General features: G+C 43.2%; 1 long non-coding RNA gene across 9 annotated transcripts in view; it reads right to left on the bottom strand.

The window, feature by feature from the left end:
* LOC118318591 overlaps nt 1–20,688 on the bottom strand; it is a 175,554-nt gene that overhangs the window by 71,948 nt on the left and 82,918 nt on the right. For all 9 annotated transcript variants that reach the window (XR_004795770.2, XR_004795774.2, XR_004795771.2 and 6 more), the window contains one exon: nt 9,355–9,427. This is a non-coding gene — a long non-coding RNA (uncharacterized LOC118318591). The remainder of the gene's footprint in view (nt 1–9,354; nt 9,428–20,688) is intronic.

The raw sequence follows: 20,688 nt of genomic DNA on the forward strand, positions 1-20,688 counted from the left end.
AATAGCAAAGAATGCTTTTCTTTGGATCATGTGATTTGTTTTGTTAATGGGCAGAGAGTAACGACATGTGCTGGTTTAATCAAGATGACAAAGATGTTAGCTGAAATTGTGTAAATGTGAATGATTTTTTAGGTCTATTGGCTCATGTTTTACCAGAGCACACGCTCATACAGGAATCAATCAGGGGGACCTTGAATTTACAACATGAAGATCAGTCTGGGATACCATATACATTTTTTATATATTCATTTTTAAAACGTCAAAAAGAGACATATCATGGCTGTTTTTCTTGTTATTAGAATCATTTTTCTCCTGATCTAAAAGTGCAAACCTGGTGATATTCAGGTGAGCTTCATTCAGCCAAATAGTGCGAAAGACATTCAAGAGTCCTTCAGATCTGTGCGAGCGCCGCCCCTGTGGATTTAGTGGGTCAAGGGGAGCTGGGCACGGCAGGACGGTACGAGCTCTGTGGGAAGAGTGCAGGGAACCAGACAAGGTCTGAGGAAGGGCAGCTTTTGATTAAGACCTTTTGACTACAGTGCTTATTAGGAATCTCCACCTGCACTCCGCCGCTTGAATACAGCAAGGTCACAAGTATTGGCAACCCTGTTAGGATTTTAGCCGCGGGTCAAGAGCGGGTGCAGATGAACTGCAACACACTCGGTGGGTAGTTTCTGTTCAAAATCAAGCTAATGAAGGCTTATCTGGATGGGTGTGATTGCTGATTCGAGTACATAAATCACCTGGCTGGCAAGTTGTGTGCGTGTGAAGCGTGAAATGGTATATTGGGAAATTGGGTCATCCCGGGAGGAAAAAAGTAGGAATCACTTCAAAAAATGTATAAACAAGGTTTCAGTTTGAGGCTCCAAATAAGCTCTCTCCCCTTTCAGCATACTTGCATCATGATAGAAATTTCAACACGGGTAAAGCAACCATGAAACATTCAAAAGCGAAACAGAAAACAAATTTTGTTTTAAAATGATATATATATACTCTTTTTCTCCGGCTGTGATTTGCTCACAGATGATACCTGAACTCTGCTGGAGAGGAATCGAGGCACTGATGCCCAGTCAGGGCTCAGCAACTGCGGGCTGATGGACCACTGCATGGGGACACCAGTAGCTACCCAAGCATGGCTGACAGAGGAGACAAATAGAGAGAGAGAGAGAGAGAGAGAGAGAGAGAGAGAGAGAGAGAGAGCAAGAAGGGAAAAGACATAGGAGAAGAGACGAGAGCAGAAGAGACAGGGGGAAGAGGAGGTACTGTAGTGTGAGGGGGGCCCACATGTAAGACAAGTCATGGTCACTTACTCCTCTGTGCTACAGTAACACCGGCATGTGGAAGCTAAAAGACATGTAAGTGTAAGGAACGGCAGCACAGGTTGGAGGCTGTTTCTACATCACAATTCAAAGAAAAACTAACAAATCGATTAATAAATTAACAGTCTACATATGTCTGATTAAAATGAATGACTTGATCAATAAATGGGACTCAACGGATGCACCCATTTCAATATACTGGATTGGTAACGACCCTGATACTGACCTTAATACGGGATGGGACGTTCCCTGATGTGACACATCTTAATGTAATCTCCGGATAAAATTGACTGCTTCTGCTATTTCAGTTACAGTACACTGCAAACTCGATTTTTAGCCTAATACTGTTACAGGAGAGTATTGGGATGGTATTCAGTACGGGCAGATACTCTAATGAATCAGTGTCGCTGAAAGAAACTCAACAAGAGATACAGTATATATTAAAAGTCCATATTCCCAAATGACTTAATAAGAAACTAAGCTGAACACATAACCCTGACATTCTCACCTGGCTGACTGCTGAAATGAAAAACTTTTAAATAACCCTTAATTTGAAGCTTCTTTTTTTTTACCGATGAATGAAACCAATACACTGAGTTGAACTCGGAAAAATGAACTTACATATCTACAGTTATCCAGGAAATATCAGGAGACTATACTCGGCACTGAACTGGCACTGCTCCTTTCCTTTCCCAATCACTTGGGAAGCTCTGGGAGCAGGACAGACACTTGGAACTGAGTAAGTGGCATCTTAAAACGTGGGGTGTTTGGACCTGGGCCTGATCAGGCGACCGTGGAGTTTACGGCTGTGGCGCGATGCGGCCCGGAGCTGAGAGCGCGAACCCTTTGCCAACAAGGGCTGAGACGGAGACATGGCAGGGAGCATTAAGGGGCTTTCCAGATAGAAAATCCTGTGACAAAAACAGAAAAGCGTTGTCGTCTTTGATTGTGTCGACGAGACATCATTTATGGCAAAAGGCACAGATTACTCCTGTGTACGCATGGATAACACTGGATAGTGTAGATTAAGATGATGAAGCCAGACAAACAGCAAAAAGAAATTTGATAAGTCTTTACAAAAAATATTGTGCCAGTATTGTTTTTAAGAAACATCTTAGTAAATCTTAGTTCCTCTGCAGGTGTCGATCATGTATTGTTCCAACCATTGATGAGCTCGGAAGCATCTCACTACACTTACTGTAACTGGAAAAAAACTGGAAGAACTTCTGATATTTCCACAAATTTCCCCTGGAAATTTGTCAAACGGGGCATCGGCACACATTTGCACAGGTAGAAAAAAGAAAACAAAGGAAAAATATTGATTAACATATCAATGTGCCTACAAAGGGAGTGGGGGGGCTGAGCATACGAGTTCTAGCTTCAAGGTGCTGCTTTCCCTGTGAGTTCGGCAGCTGCGGAAGCAGCGCTCCAATTCCCCAAACTTGAAGGTCCACCTGACAAACTTTGCTTTTAGAACAATGCTAACAAAGGGCGGCGGCACAACCGCTCTCTTTTGTATTTCATCAGGTACAGATGATGTCACGGGGGAACACGGCGGGAGTGTGGTAAGAAATTCCAAAGCCCTAGTTATATATTCTTTCCTCCTCAACTATGAACAAACACAGAGGAGTGTGTCTTCTGGGTATACAAGTTTTCTCAAGGTTTGTACAGTAAGTCTGCTGTAGAACTATTATCTATGAAACTGATATCCCCGGCATAAGTGCAGCGCCCTTGAGTAGTGCATGTCTTCCACTCATCCATAACATGCATACAAACCTACAGGCAGCTTTAATGCCCCTGAAAGCCGCACGCTTGTAACTCTCCGGTGTATGTGCACAGCATCACTTACAGTATATGCCCGGATTTTATTGCAAAGAGTTTTATATTGCAGAGCACCGGCGGCGGGGACGGAAGGACGGACGGACAGACGAGAGAGGAACGAGATGACATTTTGATTAAGGTGCCAACAAATTGTATTTGCCGTTTCAAAATGTCTCCTCCGTATTTCCCACCAGACGTTTGAGGTTCGACAGAGACGGGGCATTCTGTCCCAACTTCAGCCGTCAGGCATCGATCCCTCCCTAGATTACACATCACACGCAGCCACAGTTCACAGCGAGACAAGTGTTATAAATTACGGAGCAGGCCAACAGATGAAGACTGCGTCTCCTGGGCCAATCTGCAATGTACCTAATGGTTGAATTCAATGTACAGTTTACAAAGTGAATGTAAAGGTCAATGACATCCAAAGCAAGGAGCTGGGATACTATTGATCTTGTGTAAATACTGTATTTCAGTTGAAAGGAATTATTCAAAATGTGGATATTTGTCTGCTGCTAGTATACTAAAGCAGCGCGGTCCATATTAACAGTGGTCCATGTTGCTCGGCTCCCTCAAATAATTTAAGTAATGACATTTGAGCATGACAGCTAAATAAATGTGTTTGTATCCATTTTTCTCTGGACAGACAATTTACGCTCTATTAGGCCTCTGAATAAGCCCATGAGTACGGTTGCAGAGGTGGGAAACGGGAAGTGGGGCCCCTGCAAATGTGCTAACTCTGCACTCTCTGAACCCCCCACTTCCCTCAAATAGGCAATTATCTTTTTGTCATATTTACTGACTGACCCATTCCCAATCATTCTGATTTAAGAGGAATCTCTCTCACTTACATTTCTGTTTCCTTTTCCCCTCGTTCTCATCGTTTTCCCATGGTGCCCACTCAAATTGGACAAAAGTAAGTTAGACTTGTGGCAGCCGAGTAATCATCTCATCGGAATTCCAGCTGGGAATCGTGTTTGCACTGTATCCGACAAGAGAGAAAAACAGGGCACATATTTAACTGTGAATCATTCTGCACATGCACACGAAAATACTTCACCGTGTTCCAGCCAAACACGAGTGTGTGTAAACATGTTTTGTTAGCAGAGTGAGCGGAGAGCTGAGGTAAACTGGAAAGTGATAAACCATAAATCATCAGTTGAGGGCAGATGTGTTAACAGTCCGATGTATTTACATGAGGACAAATCCAGCGGTTTATCTGCAGTGAGATTTGCCAACGTCTCGGGTTGGAGAGTGTGTCTTTGTGTGTGAATGTGTATCCGGGTGCACTATGCTTGGGTGCTGTGCCTTATAGTTTAGAGTTGGGTTAATTCTGTTTGCTTGCCATCCAGGAAATGAAACGGTGCACTGGCTGCCGTGGCAAAGGGACACTTCCTGTTTACCCATGATCCTCAACCACAGACCTAAAGTGATGTGCCGGGCTTCTCTTTTATAATTCCATAACCGTGGGCTGCCTGCTCTCCTTAAGCTGTGCCCTCTAGTATGAGCCTGAGAGGATGAGAAAGCCCATCTCTTCGCTGCTCAGTCTAAATCTGACAGTCTCTCTTTGCCTTGCAGGGTGAGGAGGGGAATTTTTTATTTGTCCCCCCCCACTCTTCCCAGAAGGAGATGGGTGAGTGCCATGCTCACAGCATATAAGAGGATCACATGGCGATGCTGAGGAGTTGGCCATTTCATGGCAACTCTCCGTCGTGACAGATGGGCAGTGTGCTGTTGCCATAGCCTAGAGTTTCAAAACCCAAGCTGCTTACTGAATAAGTGAGAGGAACGGGGTGAGTGATGGCGGGTGGCGCTACTGCGGGATGAAAGAAATGAGAAGCGGAGCGATGAGGGGAGACATAAAGAACGGACGAGACGTGTGAAGTAAGACGTGAATGCTGTAGTTTGACAAAGGGGAGAAAATAGCGTTGATACAGTAAGTATTGCATTGAAAGTACTTATTCTAAGCGAGACGAAGAGAACGCACTGTCCCGTCACGAGAAACACTTGGAAAAGAAGACGAAAAGCAGCCGAAGAATGAGAAAGACGGAGCGGAGCCTGCTGAAGCATGTGAAGAGAACGGGGAGTGAGTGAGACAGAAGAACACAGAACACCCAATCATACAGACAGCCTGGTGGGAAGCTGTCTACATACAGTGCAAGCACCAAATTAGTTTCCCACAGGGAGTTCATCTGCCGCACAAGAGAAGCACAGAAAACCTTCTGGCCACAGTCCTAATGAAGACAAGGATCTGACTTATTTCCCTTATTGACAAAAGGATTCGACGGGAGGAACCACTGGCTGCTGATGGAAGGAAATGGAAAATATGTTTTGCTGTTGCTAGCAAGCATTCATCGATGCAGCATCTTTGAATGATAACAAGAACAAGAGGACAGGCTGTCAGATCTACTACCGCAATGACTTTCAGCGACATTACAGAGCCGAGATCCTTTTGTGTACCATGACTAAGGATCGCAAATGGTGGCAGGTGTATTCAGATCCTTTACTTATAGTTCAAATGCAAAATACTGTACAAATAGACATCCTGCATTCAAAAGTACAGAAGTATCTTCTGCAAAATGTACTTGCAGCAACAAAAGCAAAAATAAACTCATTATGCGAAAAAAAATTGCCCCTGTTATTATGATGTAATATATCATGCTAGCTTTTCAAGACTGAGCTGCTTGTCCCACTGGGTAATAAATTTGAGACAACACCAGTGCTAATATCTCAATATCTGTGGAGAACTTACTTTGATCTTTAACATTAGTTTTTTTTTTAACTATAATTACCTGGACTGTGGGGGCCCGCCTGTCCAATTTGTGCTGCCACAGTTTCAGAATGCTCTAAAAATAACATTTTCACTTCTCATATTAAAATAAAAGGTCTCTAACTAAGTGTTTTGCACACTCATATGTCATAGTCAGAGAAATCCCAGTACTGCAGATTGTGAATCGTCCAAAAGAAAGAAAAAAAAAATTGTAGCAGTCATCCGGGTGCTCATGAGAACTCAAGTTCCCGTTTGGCAGATTGGGTTAAATTTTCATTTTTGCTTTTCACTTTCACACCACATTTCCCTCACTGGTTGGTCAACGCTCCCCTCTTATCTACCGTTAAATAAATGCAATGCAGTAAAAAGAACAATATATAAATCTGAAATGTAATAGAGTGGAAGAATACAGGAAATTCTCGAGAACCACTATCTCAAAAGAATTTCAAAAATATTGTCAAAAAAAAGTTGGAACTTGAATTGAATTTTAATCAGTTACTTTCCACCACTGAAAATTGTACATTTACTCAGAACAAAGATAGAGGGTTTGGATTTTTATCAACACATTTATTTTGGTCCTTTGCTGAGAGAAACATTTGTATGATGCTTAGCAACAACCCCCTGTGTCTCTGCAGCACCCTGGCTCACTGTAGATAAGCCAACTCTGTCAAGTCTATTCACAATAGAACTGCAGAAGCAGCTTTCACTTCACCTGCCTTTAGTTTATTTCCCCTCTATTTATTACATTTACCAACCATTCAATGTCAGGTTGTCAATTATGTACCTGGTCCTCAGCGCGGCAAAAGGTGACAATTGTCACGACAGGAGTGAGGTCCAGGACATGAAACCTGTAAATACCTGTTATGCCCAGGTGGCAATGCTGATGTCTTGGTTATTTTTAAGAGAAAATATGTGGCGAGCCTGAGGAGTTTCATTAGTCCTGTGTGAACTAAGGGGAATAATACCACTCAAGTCATCAGCTTCAGAGCTACACTGTGATTGTAAGCAGTAATGGGATGTCTCTCAACCAACAGCAATGTGTGCTCAGGACTAATTGTTGCATAATTGCAGCTATACTATGCAATCGTGACGACGGCTCTGGGACATCTGATCTCTTTACGACTCTAAATTGGGTACTTTGGTGGTTCTGATGTCACTGATGAGCACAAATTACAAATATTATATGATGATAAAGACAAGCAGGGTGGGAAAGTGAGGAATAAAAATCCCTCTTCCCTTAGAACTTAATTTATTTATTAACTGTGTACACCTCTTGGTATAAGTTAAGCGTTCACCCTGTAGACACGTACAGAGCTAAAGAAATCATACACTAAATACATAAATTTATCAGTTTGTGAAAAGTCAGGGAAGTTGGAGGGTGTCACAAAGTGTATGAGTCGTTTCAGGATTGTTGACATGTGTACTGGTCATCTGTATTTGTGTGTGTGCACATTCAATAAGGGGGACAGGGTGGCCATGGTCGCCGACGCCACTGATGAAAGGCTCCAGATTCAGGCAATTATTTTGTAAAGCTGAGGTGTGATCCTAGCAAGCCTCTGAGTGCCTCTGGAGCACTGACAGAATCAATACATCTAAAGTAGAAATCAAACCCCAGCAAACTGAGACACTCACTCACACACACACACAGACACACACACAGACACACACACACACACACACACACACACACACACACACACACACACACACTTCCAGCTCTGTGTGCATCCACTCCTGATACAGCGCAGTAAGATTAGGAGTTTACCCAGAGGACCGGTGGAGAGTTGCGCTCAGCTCTACAGACACAAACTTACATAAATGCATTCATATGTGTGTGTACACACGCATTACCCCACACACACACACACACACACACACACACACACACACACACACACACACACACACACACACACACACACACACACACACACACACACACACACACACACACACACACACACACACACACACACACACACACACACACACACACACACTCTTCCCCTGCAGGGCAGCTGTCTTTCGTCAGCCTCCAATTTATTGTGAATTACCAGCTGTCCCGCCAGCGGCCCAAGTGAACACTGAAAATTATTCTCTCTACTTCTCTTTATTTATAAACTACTTCCTTCCAAATTTGGTGTTTAGAGAGAGAAAAAAAAGAACACACTCCACAACAAGCCAGGAGAGAGTCATGACACTGCACATGGGGGGAAAAAACGTGACAAAACACTGCATTTTCAAGACTGAATCCATCGTCCATCTGTTTTGCCACAATTAAGGGGTGAGGCGGGAGGAGAGGAAGCAGGAGCGATGGCATAAGAGTGTGCAGAGGAGAGATGAAGCACGCAACCTTCACATGCTCCCTATGCATTGCAAATCATGCTTACATTATGCGGCCATCATCTTTTATGCAAAACGTGTGAGTGCTGCAACAGTGTCTCATACATATTCATGCCGCATGAGGAACATGGCACCTGTCTGCGGGCCGGCTGGTGACGTCGTATCTCGGCGTTAATGTTGAGCATATGCAGAGAGGGCAGAGTGATTATGCACGGGCAGATGAGATGCTTTCTCCAAGGGTGAGGCTTGAGAAAGGAGTTGCAGTCAAACTGCCTCACCATTATTATGTCTGGTGTGTATATTATTGTGTGTAAATATTTCTATGTTACAATATTGTATCAAAGTCGAGTCGGATGTGTTTGTTCAATACAAATATTTCTGCCTATTTTTTTGTCATTCAGACTAGTTGAACTACCCGATTTTTGATCGGCAATCACAGTGACAGCGATGTGCATGTTATATAGTTAACAAGCCAAGTTATCCCTCTAAGCTAATGCATACTAACTAGGCAAAGGATGGATCTGAAATCTGCAAAAGCATTTTTTTTTGCAGACACTAGACATCACGCAAAATCCAGAGATACTTTGAGCTCTAAATTTAACACTTTAACAAGCAGAAGGCAGAAGATAACCTGACCAGACATGTCCCGTCTTCCTCTGGGTAGCAAACTCCGTCTCACTCATGCCAAGTCCAGACTGTGCAACTTTAAAACTCGTTGGATCGCTGTGCAGTTCACACTGCATGACTTGCGATCAGGAGCCTTGTAGCCTTTGTGAGTTCCTACTACCCTTCTGACTGGAGACGGGGGGGTCACACACTACACAGTCTTCCACCAGGAGAAACCACCAACTACGACGTATAGTCCTGAGCTCGGATTGGTTGTAGTTGTAGCCGATTCATCTGGATATTTAGCTATGAACAAATCTAGTTGGAGGCAGCAACATGTTGGTGAGCCCCTCGAAGACTTCACATGTAGCAACTGCCGACTAATTATTGAACGTCCATTTAGTTCCGATCTGGGGCTTTTGCCCGCAAGTTCCAAAACTTGTCGGCGAGTGAGCAATCAGGCCAAAAATGGTGTAGTTACAACAACAGACTCACCCTGGGCCTGGATCTGCAGCAGCCTGAACTCATGGCAGACATCTTCTTTACCACGCAGACAGGATGACTTGTCCTATTGGAAATGATTAAACAGTGAGCAACGTAGGAGTGAGCTCAATCTACAACTGCACAAAAAAACAACAACAAAAGAGGATTCAACTTGAAGAATCTCAGTCAACTGGGGCGTTGACGGAGAACCCCAAAAACAAAGGTAAAGAGAGAGTCAGGGGGCAGTCAGTCAGTCAACATGCCAGTGGGAAGAGCAGTCAGACGGAGGTCAGGCTTGTCAGGGTCTGATCACACTGGCGAGAGCTTTCTGGACTTGTCACATCCAAGACAGAACCAAAACGTGTCAGGAAGAGGGCTGCGCTGCCCACTTCCCTTCGGGGGTGTCAGACTTCATGGACAACAGTTTTTTGACTCTTACCACATCAAAGTGTGCCGCTTGGAAACAGACAGTTTGTATCAGAGATCTGTAAAAGTATGAGCTCAAATTGACGGGTTACATGGCATTTGAGTCCATATGGTCACTAGAAAAACTACACAGTTCTACCGGAGCATAACTTTTTAGTTTGCAACGTGTAGGTGTTTATATATGATAGTGGAAAAACATATGAACCTGGGTCAAAAAAGGTGAATATCAATCAATGGATGGGAATTAACCAACAAACAAACAAAATACAAGAGGTGCCTGTGATCCATGTTTCTTCGAGCTGTTGTCTGAATATGGGTTATTGCTTGAGGGGAAAGAAGAAAGAGCCAGACGAGATCTTTGACGGCACACATGCACACAGACAAACACCCACAAGCAAAAAAGCAAATCAACACACGTATGCACGCGCTCAATGATAGACTTGGAAATTTCACACAGAAATCCATAAATCACCTGAGCGCTTGCACCATTGAGCAAAACAATGGCAACGTCGCTCGCCTAATTAAAAAGCTACACTCAGCAAACTGGACAATGGAAATTGGAAGGACATCCTGGCAGCCCTGCTCGCCCTTTTCGCTGCACTGCTCTCCTCTTGCTTTTGAAAGCAAGAGGAAATTTCTCTGCAAATTTCAGGCCGGTGTAATTATCCCTCCGTGCTAAAGTAGACATTTGTGAAGACGTCGTGCTACTCTTACAGGGATCCTATTAAGACAGGTAATTAAAGGCGGCGCTGTGGAAAAATTGGCTGAGGACTGCATATTGAAAAGAGCCTCAAATATGGGCAATAAATCTCCTGCCTGTCTGTCTGTCTTCAGGGCGCTTTGTGTGAGTGTATTACTCAGGAGCCTCTTGTTGGCCGCGGCCTGAGAGAAACATATGCTGACAGGAAGGGGGACGGAGAGCGTGGCCAAGTGGCGGCCATTTTGTCGGTGACCTACTTCTCGTTTAATGAATTGAGGAATGGGAGGATGTGACCAGGGTTTAAGGCCGCTGTGCCAAAAGAAGCCATTTGTCCTGGCTGCGCCTTCCGTATATTGTGCGGTACAGATATTTTAGAGCTCCAGGTGAAAGCAATGCCTTTAGATTACACTGATGCTGATTTATTCCATTCACACGTCGGCTACGCCCCAAAAAAAGCATTCATCATAAGCAGTTGATTAGCATTCTCCGCGGTGAGCGAGCCAAGTTCGCGTCTCTGTCACCCCAAATGATGTTTATAACTCTAATCATATTAGGGGATATTCCGATGAACGTTTTCATCACCTAACACCTCCCGAAAGCTCCACCGCTCAAACCGCCGATGAGTGCAGCCGTCATCAACTGACTGAACGTCCAAGTGGAGGAAAAGCGGTTTTGAAATCAAGGGCTTGGCACAACATTGATGGATTCAGACGACACTGGATGGGAAATGGTGGAAGGCAGCACGTCGGTACGATTGTAAATGGAAACAATCAATATGGCGTGACAATCTGGAGTAAGGGGTCATGAGGGGAAGCACTCTGGTGGACAGTCTAACTCAGATTGCTATTGAGGTAAGTGTCAATCCGACACCTGCAGCTATAGAGGGTTCATAAGATACTGAAGAGCGGCAGCTCTGCATTGGAGCCTGGATTGGATTCTTATTTGGAGCAGAGAGAACTTTCTCTGAATTTAATATGGACAAATGACCCTCATTATCTTCTTCACTATTGAATAACGGTTACTGGAGGAGGCTTTTAAGGAAGGAAATCAGATTCGAGGGGGCTCTCTCTCCCTCTCTCTTTCCCCCTCCTTTGCCCTTTCATTTCCCGCCCTCCTTCACTGTCTGTTATACACAAGAGAGTGCAGCCTGGAGAATACAGGGATGCACACTTCAATTTAGAAAGCATGAATAAACAATGGGGTTTCCATGTGCTGCAGAAATTTCCCCTGGCGACGTTCACTCACACACTCTATAGGCGATGTGCTCGCACACATGCGGAGCTCACGCTCGCTCCATGGGGCACAGACACTGATACAGACATCCGCTCTCGTAAAAAGAGAGAGAGATCTGCGCACGAGATATCTCCAATCCCTAACTTTCCCTTCACAGGGACACTGACACATATAAAGTAAAATGGGGGGGGGGGGGAGTACTAGATTTCATTCACACACACACACACACATATTGTTTTATGGGTGGTGATAGCGAGCACAAAATTACTTGCTCACAGCAGAGTACAGTGTCACAGCAAAAACTGCTGTGAACACAAATTTGGATAATGGTCATACACGCAAATATACAAACGCATTTCGCACACAAACACACACACACACACGGATACACAAACAGCTTGAAAGTGCACCACTGCAGAGCGCTTTGTGTTTCCATCTATTTGAGGCAGACTTTCCTTAAGACAGCACTGAGATGGAATCAAACTGTTCCTGCAATAAAGCCCTCCCTCCGCGCACAAATTAGGATAAAAGACTCAGCGTGAGTTAGAAGTCCATGTTTGGTGCATGTGTGTGTGTGTGATAGAAGTCTACTGTACTTCTTTGTATGGGATTTGTGTTCATGAGCAGAGTGTGTGTGTTTGTATGTATGTGTGTGCCCCCTCGCTCTCGGTCCCTTTAATTCTGTGCGCTAAGATAATGAGAATTTTATCTGCAGCTCCTCTGAGGCGTTGGGCTCTGATTGAATGGGAGCAGAGTGTAACGGATGAGACGAGCGATAGTGGGCTGGCTAGGTTACACTCAGGCGGGCGAGCGCACACACCGCCGCCGTGCTCTGTGGGGGGAAACGTGGATGGTGTGTCTGTGCCAGCGCTGAGGGAGGTAATGGAATGTGGGCTGTGTACCTGTGACAAAATGGGAGCCCCTTGGGTTGTGAAGGGTACCACGGCCGTGGTGATAATAATACTCACAATACTGAGTCTGAAAATAGGACATGGTGCAACACTGCGCCATGCCGTAGTGAACCTCGAGAATGTTTACAATTATTCATGCTGGGAAGTAGAATATGAGCCTTCCTACTGTTCTATGTGTGTTTTACACAAAGAGACATAATCTACATCTTCATCCATCTATTTCTTTTAGTTACCATGATTAATCATTTCCCCTGCAAAATGATCTCCTTAATGACACACCTGATAAGTCTGATGTCAGATCCAGATTTGCAGCCAGCAGAGAGCCGTAAGGTAAAAATTAATGAGATTAATCAAATTAATTAAATTCTACTGCTTCTCCTAAATGTGGAGGCGCCTCAGTCGGAGCTGTAACACTCCACACCGCTCTATTTCTCCAGTTGTTTGATGGGTATATTTAACAGTAAACCTAAAATCACATCATGCTTAACTTGCCACCATCACTTTTTATCTATGACCCAGAAAGAAAAAAAACGATGTTGGTACAGTAAATGCATTTTACCTGCTCGTCAAATTTTGGAGAAGAGGATTAGAGGAGATGCTTTTGCTAAAAATAAGCCAGTGTCTGATAGCCAGGATGCAAAAAAGATATGATTATGTAAATGAGGATTGTAAAGTTGCATATTTACAGGTTAACAACTGAAAAGACTGGCCTGTCAGGGATAAAAGGAAAACCTTTAACTTTCAAATTCAGACTTAGGTCTTGTACTTAAATATCCTACAGTACAACCTCTTTCTGAGGCAGATTATTATTATATTAGGATATGCATAAAAAAAAATAATTTGGGGTGGAAATGTGTTATATTTAATCTTTTTCTTTACTTTCAACAGGTGACATGAAAATGAAGTCCATGATACCTACTAAAGAATAACTAATACTCCCTGTTCTCTTAATCCCCCTCTTTGCTTGGCTCGTCTTCCTGTGATAAGAATGTCAAGGGGAAAAGTTAGCTTTCTTTGAGCTTCACATCTCAGTATTAAACAAAGCCCCATCCGTGTCAAGCCGCTCTCTTTCACGGCCGAATGTTAGTCTTTCTTAATGAAGCAGGAAAACGAGAAATGAAAGCAGTTGCAAAAATGCGTCTCAGCCAACTTATCTGGATTATAAACCCAATGCATCTGTGCTCTTCTCGTTTGTCATTTTTTTCTCGGCGGGGTGCTTACTAATCATCAAATCCTTCAAATTTTGTTATAAACAAAAACAAAAAACCCCATCTCAGATTCATTACCTTAATCGCCAGGCTTGCACAACATTTAATTTCTCCTCATAACCAAGCTGTTCTTTGTATAATAAATCAGAGGAGGAGCGTGGATGAGATCTAAAAAGAGCTAATTTAGAAACAATTGGTAAAAAAAAAAAAAAAACATGCTGGGAGATATTGACGCGCGAGGCTGATCGGGAAAGAAGGAGCCTGACACATATGACAGAGTAATTGTTTGGCAATTTTTACGGGAACAATGGCCACACTGGAGGAAATGAATGCACCATTATTTTAGAAATTACAAACCTTCGTTTGAGTAAAAAGATAGCGTTTAAAGACGGTTAAAGTAAGCAATGGGTGATGCTTAAGATGATTTATTCATAGCTTAGTTGGGTTACTGTCAACAGTAATGATAACGTATGAGCCGGGTATAAACATGTGATCAGTGTAGACACGTACAGAATCACGTTTCCATTAAATATGGGCAACATAAGAGGTTTTCAGTGTTCTTTCCATTATGTCAGTTCTATTAAACCCTTATCGCTGTGTGTGTACATAAGATGAACATATAGCTTTGCCATGAAAGGCCAGTACAGGCCTTCGACGAACATTGAATGGGTGGCAGGCGACATATGCCTGAGATATCTTTGGGGACTTTGTGGACAGTTTTCAGTCTGTAAGACAGAAGCTTGTCCACTCTTGAGCCAGGTAGAGTTCACACAGTTAGAACCAATAAGGAGCAGCTGGCTAGAAAGGAGGAGGCCATCAACGTCGATGTCCTAAACAGAGGAGTGAGGCCGCGACGCCAGTGCTGACCTGTCATCTCTTCCCAGGTGCCAATTCACACCTTAATTCATGTGACGACTCTCGCATGAACTCCCAGGTGACCTCAACGACACACATGTTGGCACGCAACAACATGCCAGGGACTCAGGAGTTCAGAAGAACTGATGAGGACTCTTGGGACGTCTTCCAAACCAAACAGCAATTCCAATTAATTTAGACACACTACTCACACATATACTATGACCTGAATAACTAATATCTTCTTAGATAAGCTGTTTTTTGCCTTTTTTTCTGCAAAGTATTAAGACTAAATCTATTGATATGCCTCTGCAGGCACCCGCGTCTGGGATTTGAAACTGTCAAAGGCACTGCCACAGAGCTACAAAAAGAATAAGTCCAGATCCCACCCTGAGCACTTCGACACAGCGTCGTGCTCGAGTTCCCATCCCACTTTCTTTTCTTTTTTTTTAATCACTCTGAAGTGATTGACTTGATGAACACTGCCTCGGGTCCTATGGCGCGGTGGGTTTTGTGATTGTGCAGCAGTTTGCGACCGATGAGAGAAGATACTCTAATGGATTCGATCGAAGTGAAGGAGGAATTCTGGTGAGGATGTTGTGGGGCTGCATAGATGGGTGAACAAAACATCAGACTTTGTCGTGACAAGGGACAATCAATGTTTTTTTCTTGCATGCAAGGACATATGACCTTATAGTTCCACCAAGTTGGAAGTTATTTTTGTATGTTTCATTCTACAGGGCACACACAAATAGTATATTCTGTCATTTAATTAGGGGAACATGACGATTTAACAATTCCAGTGTTGCTTAAATATGGTTTCAATTGAACTTAAAGCGTGTGTAATTTTTGTAATTTTCTGGCGGCATAGACAATAAACACATTGGTTCTTTGTTGCAGGTGATACATATATGAACAAATAGCTATGGACATTATATTCAATTTCTGTAAATAAGTTATTCTAAATATTACACTGTAGCTGACATTCAAAATGTTGAGTTATATCTGCAACTTCAACCTGTCTCCGCGTTCAACCCTTTATTCAACTTTATTTTAAATAGCCATTGGCCTTTCGTATTCATTGCTGCCTCTATCACGCCCACCTCCCGACTCATTCTTTCGAGCCAAGTCCACGTGGACGATGGCTGGTAGAGGTGTGTTGCATTCACTGGAAAACCAGAAGGTGTTGATGCAGCTCTGAATGAATAGTAGCACTGGGGCCATACAACAAAAGACTTCTGTACAAAGAAACAATGGGGCAAATGGTTCTTTTGAGCAACACTTGTGGTTATGATGATGTTTTTTGTTTCTTTCTTAATATCTCTGACTAGATACCAAATGAAATTAAAAGAACATTTTATTGCTGTTTGCGTTTCAAGTTCTTTTTGGGGTCACCAGTACAATACAATCATTTTGTACAAATTGATATGTAAGACAAAACTTTAACCAGCAACTTTCACCTTTTTTTAAACAAATTACTTGTTGGTTCTTTGGTAACACTTAAAGACATAGTGCTTTATAAGTGGACTCTACAGGGTAATACTCAATGAGACGTGCTTTTGATAATGCATGACGCGAGGCAAGAAGCCCTTCAAAAATACTCCCCGCCTTTTTGGCAACAGACACAATGAAAGTCTCCTTTCCACAGTCGTCATAGCCACACTCGGTCTAGAGGGAGCGAACGCTCAGCTTTTTAGCTGACAATTTGAGTAATAGCAATAATCCGTTAAGTTTTTCTTTTTATTTGCATCTTCTCCAGCATAGATCACATTACTGTAAAATATTATTAAAGTATTCACCCATTTGTCAGTAAAATGTGAAAAGAACACATTTGGACAAACTCTTTTAGTGACCACACACATAGATCTGCAAGGCAATTTACGCAATATCCACAAATTACAGTTGTGGAACAAATGCAAATTCCTAAATATGAATCCAGACATGCTCTATTAAAACTGTAAATCACAGTTTGTAAAACATGAATCTCACACCGCCACGAATGATTACACTCCACAATTTGTCTTATGTGCAAATATTTTTTTTTATGACTACACATTGGTAATGTGTTTAATGCAATCTCTAGTTGTTAATTGTGTTAAATCATAATTGAGAAGACAATGGCGGCGCAAATTCAGTAGGGGCTCCATTGTTGTGAAAAGACTGTTATTTTTCACTTGAGAATCTGTATAATGAGCACTGCTGTGCAATAAATAACATTCAGACAGCGGCATTGTTCTGGCCTTCTGAAATCAAAGCAATCGAAATACCAAGCTTCATCTCTGACTGCAAGCCCCAAATTGCAGATTCATTATTGTCACGCACAGCTCGTTAAAAAACAAAGAAGTGCTGGGGTGCATTGGAATATCAAAAAAATTATAATTAGCTTTAGGAAAGTTTTTGTCATACAAAAGGACCCCAAAAAAATGTGGTGAGCAAATCATCCCGCACGTGTGTTTGTGTCCATGTGTGTGAGGCTTGTTTTTCGTGGCGATATTTTGGACAATGTAACCACCCCGATGCTAGAATTTCTCAGAAGCGGATCGATGCAAATGGCTCGCTGTGGCAATCACAGATGCCACAAGAAAGGACACGCAGGCAGCCAACATCTCTCTCTCTATCTCGCTTTTTTTCCTCTCACGCACTCTCTACGGTGCACAGAATGATCTGCCATTCTGAACGATAGTCCGCACTACAGCGGCGGACAATGGCATCCACTTATCAGCATTGGACTCATCCAGAATATTGTCTCTCCTTCTGACTGGAAGCAAATCAAACAAACAAGTGGACAACTGGAGAGCAAGAAGGAGAGAAAAAAAAAGAGGAAGAAAAACAAAACAGTGGGTCTTCTTCGCCAACCTCTTCCATCAGGTGAAACAGATGCACGCCGAATGAAAAGGGCTGAAATAAAAAAACTAAAAACCTGGTGAATCGTCTGCAGCAGATTTAGGCCCCCGACATCCTTGCTGCGCCCTGCATATATATCTCCGACTGCAGATCTCTCTCCCGCTGTATTTATCTACGCTCAACCTCCTTCTCCCATCCTGACCTCTCCCCCACCTCCGACTGATTATCCATCCAGCTTCAATTTCTCTTTCACTCCTCTCGCCTGCCCCCGCTCCCACTTCTTCCTCTTCAAACCGGTTCCCTCCCTCTTGAGCTATTCCCCTCTTTCTTCAAGCTGTTACCTCCCTACGGCACATAAAAAAACATTTTACATATATCAGAACACCTTCCTAGATCTGAAAGGGGGAAAAAAAAGCCATGAAGCGCATACTCCTTTGTGATCTTATTGTCTTTTTTTTCTATGGGTCTCATTGCCCTCCCCAGTATGCAGTGGTCTCGCCTGGCTGCGCCGGTGGCGGTGGCCTTGCAGACAGCAAGCTGTGCACATTACCTTAAGCACGTCTGGCTGGGTCGAGCTAGATTAGAGAGAGAAATGAATAAGGCTTCTTGACTGTGAGCGCCCGGCCACATACCTATAAATCACCTGCTAACTCCCCACAGCCACTTCTGCCTCCTCCTGTGTCAAAAGCCTTTGACCCAACCCAGCCCCCCTCCACCCATTTCTGCTTCCCCATTTTCCTTTTTTTTCCCTTCCCTCCTCCCATACCTGCTGCTTTTCTCTCTCCCCCCTCTCCGCACCTCACCTCTGTCTCCTTGCACCTGTCAGCTAGCTTTACGCTTCCCCATCACTTTCTCTTTCTGTCTGTCTCCTTTTTCAGCCGTCTTTATCACACGGTTATCTTCCGTCTCCTGCTCCTCTCCTGCAGCTGTGCACTTTAACTCACTGTCTCCTGTGCTATTCCTCGTCTTTCTCCCAGCCTTCCTCCCACGTTCTGGTCCTCCTGCTGCTGCCAGTGGAGCATGTGAAGGGAACAAAGGCGACGGCATGGGTGGTAAAAAAAAATCAGCTGTTCCTCGGGTGTGAGCGAGGGCATGTGAAATGGAGCAAAGCGTCACATTTTAAGGAAGAAATGTACAGCACTGTTTGCACAAAATGTACAGCAGAGTTTTGCTTTTTTGTGGGTTAGGGTCTGTTTCTGGAAGCCAGCCAACTCAGTAACTGTATTTATTCCACACTGCCTACTACCACTGAAAAACATGCGATGAGCCCACAGGTTCAGGACTAAACACATTTGATTCTATATGACTGTATTTGATGAGATTAGATTAAACTCTAATGATCCCTGTGGGGAGAATCGGGTCCTTACCACAGAAAAAGAGAAGAGACGGAGGGGGAAAGACATCAGCTCTGAGCTAATAGAGAGCATAAAATATTGTGGCTGACAACTGCACACCAAGGCAACATAAAGTAAAAAATATATACCCAATGCTAGATATTCAATATGAATGTTGTGTAATTATCTACTTTAATGAAGGGCTGAACATAAATAAATGCACATAAAAGCATTCAAATTGCAACAAAGCTTATGAGCCTTATGTTTGACCTCCAATAAAACTATCAGTAGTACAACCTATCTTTTCCACAGTGCGGCCGCTTTAACAATATGGAGCGAGGGAGTTTAGATTTGTCCTGATGATAAATCTTTCATGGGACCACTATATGGAAAACAAGGCGATCAGAGGTGGCACACTTCAGCTACTTTCACGTAACGTTGCATATGACATTTCGAGTATCAAGTTTGCTCCGGTTGTCTTCTCTGAAACAATAGGATTTCCAAGAATGATCATTAAAAAAGATTTTCATGATAATTAGTGAAGGTCAAATGTGATATACGACCTCGGAATTGGCTCTTATTTTGATATGTGTGGCCGAGTGGTTGATAGGTCAAGTGTAAATGCATTTCTGATAGAAAGGGCAATTTTTATTAAAATATTTGAACTTCTGCAAAAAGATGACGTCATGTGTCAGATCAGATGCAATTAATCCGAGAGGCCTTTCAATAAAATGTCCAACGCCACCTGTCCGATCTTGATGTGAACATTGGTTCATTAGATATATGAGATGATATATTTGTCCGATTAATAAATCCATATGAACTCGTATATCAAGTTTCGTAAAGATGCGTCCACCCCTTTCACGAGTTATAGTGTAATATTAATATATTGACTAGCACGGAAATACATACACGCCCAAAGTAATCAGAGAGCACAGACCTGGGCCAAGGCTGAGCAATCCTCCATCTACACACTGTGTCAAAAAAAATCCTGGATCCACATCAGGATCCCACCCAAACTTAAATCACCTATTACCTGCCAAGACCTTTCTTTGATAATATTATCATGCAAATCCATCCATAACTTTCAGAGTTATCCTACTAGCAAACGAACAGACACAACAGATCAATCACATAACCTCCTTGGCAGAGGTGCAACTGCAGCAGAAGTCTATTTTTAAGTTTCATCCATTCATAAAACTATGTGTGTAAAGTTTTTTTTACTAACTAGACGGGAACATACAGTGGTGAGGCATTCTGCTTCTGTAATTGTCAGAGCATCTTGAAAGAGGATGGGCAGGCAGTTACTGGTTCAAATCTGTCTGCTGGGCAACGGTGATGAGAATCTGCAGAGTAATTTGTACCATTTCAAACGGGACGCTCGCTGCGGTTCATCTGAGAGAACCGCAGAGTTTCGTAATGAGGCATTAACGGAAAAGGAACCGAGTGAATCTCCCTCTCATTTAACCTCCCACCGATCACGTCGCCACATTCACCCAAACCAGATGCTTGTGTGCACACGCACACATGCAAAATTTGATTTGCCAAAGTTATCAAGTGCCTTTCCATCTCACCGAGACACCCTGGCGTTGGTAACTTATTGCATGCTGGCTGGAAAAAAAAAGAGAGAGGAGGAGACAGAGAGGAGGTAGGTCAGAGATGGATGGGTGAGGTGGTCTTGGAGGGAGATATAAATGGAAAGGCAGACTGGGTGAGAAAGAAAGACCCATCATAAAGTGCAGTAACCACACAGAGAATGACAGTCTGTGTGTTATAAGTGTGTGTGTATGTGTGTATGTGTGTGTGTGTGTGTGTGTGAGTGTGTATACAGGTGG

The sequence above is a fragment of the Scophthalmus maximus genome, chromosome 12 (genome assembly GCF_022379125.1).
Source record: "Scophthalmus maximus strain ysfricsl-2021 chromosome 12, ASM2237912v1, whole genome shotgun sequence".
Classification (NCBI taxonomy): domain Eukaryota; kingdom Metazoa; phylum Chordata; class Actinopteri; order Pleuronectiformes; family Scophthalmidae; genus Scophthalmus; species Scophthalmus maximus.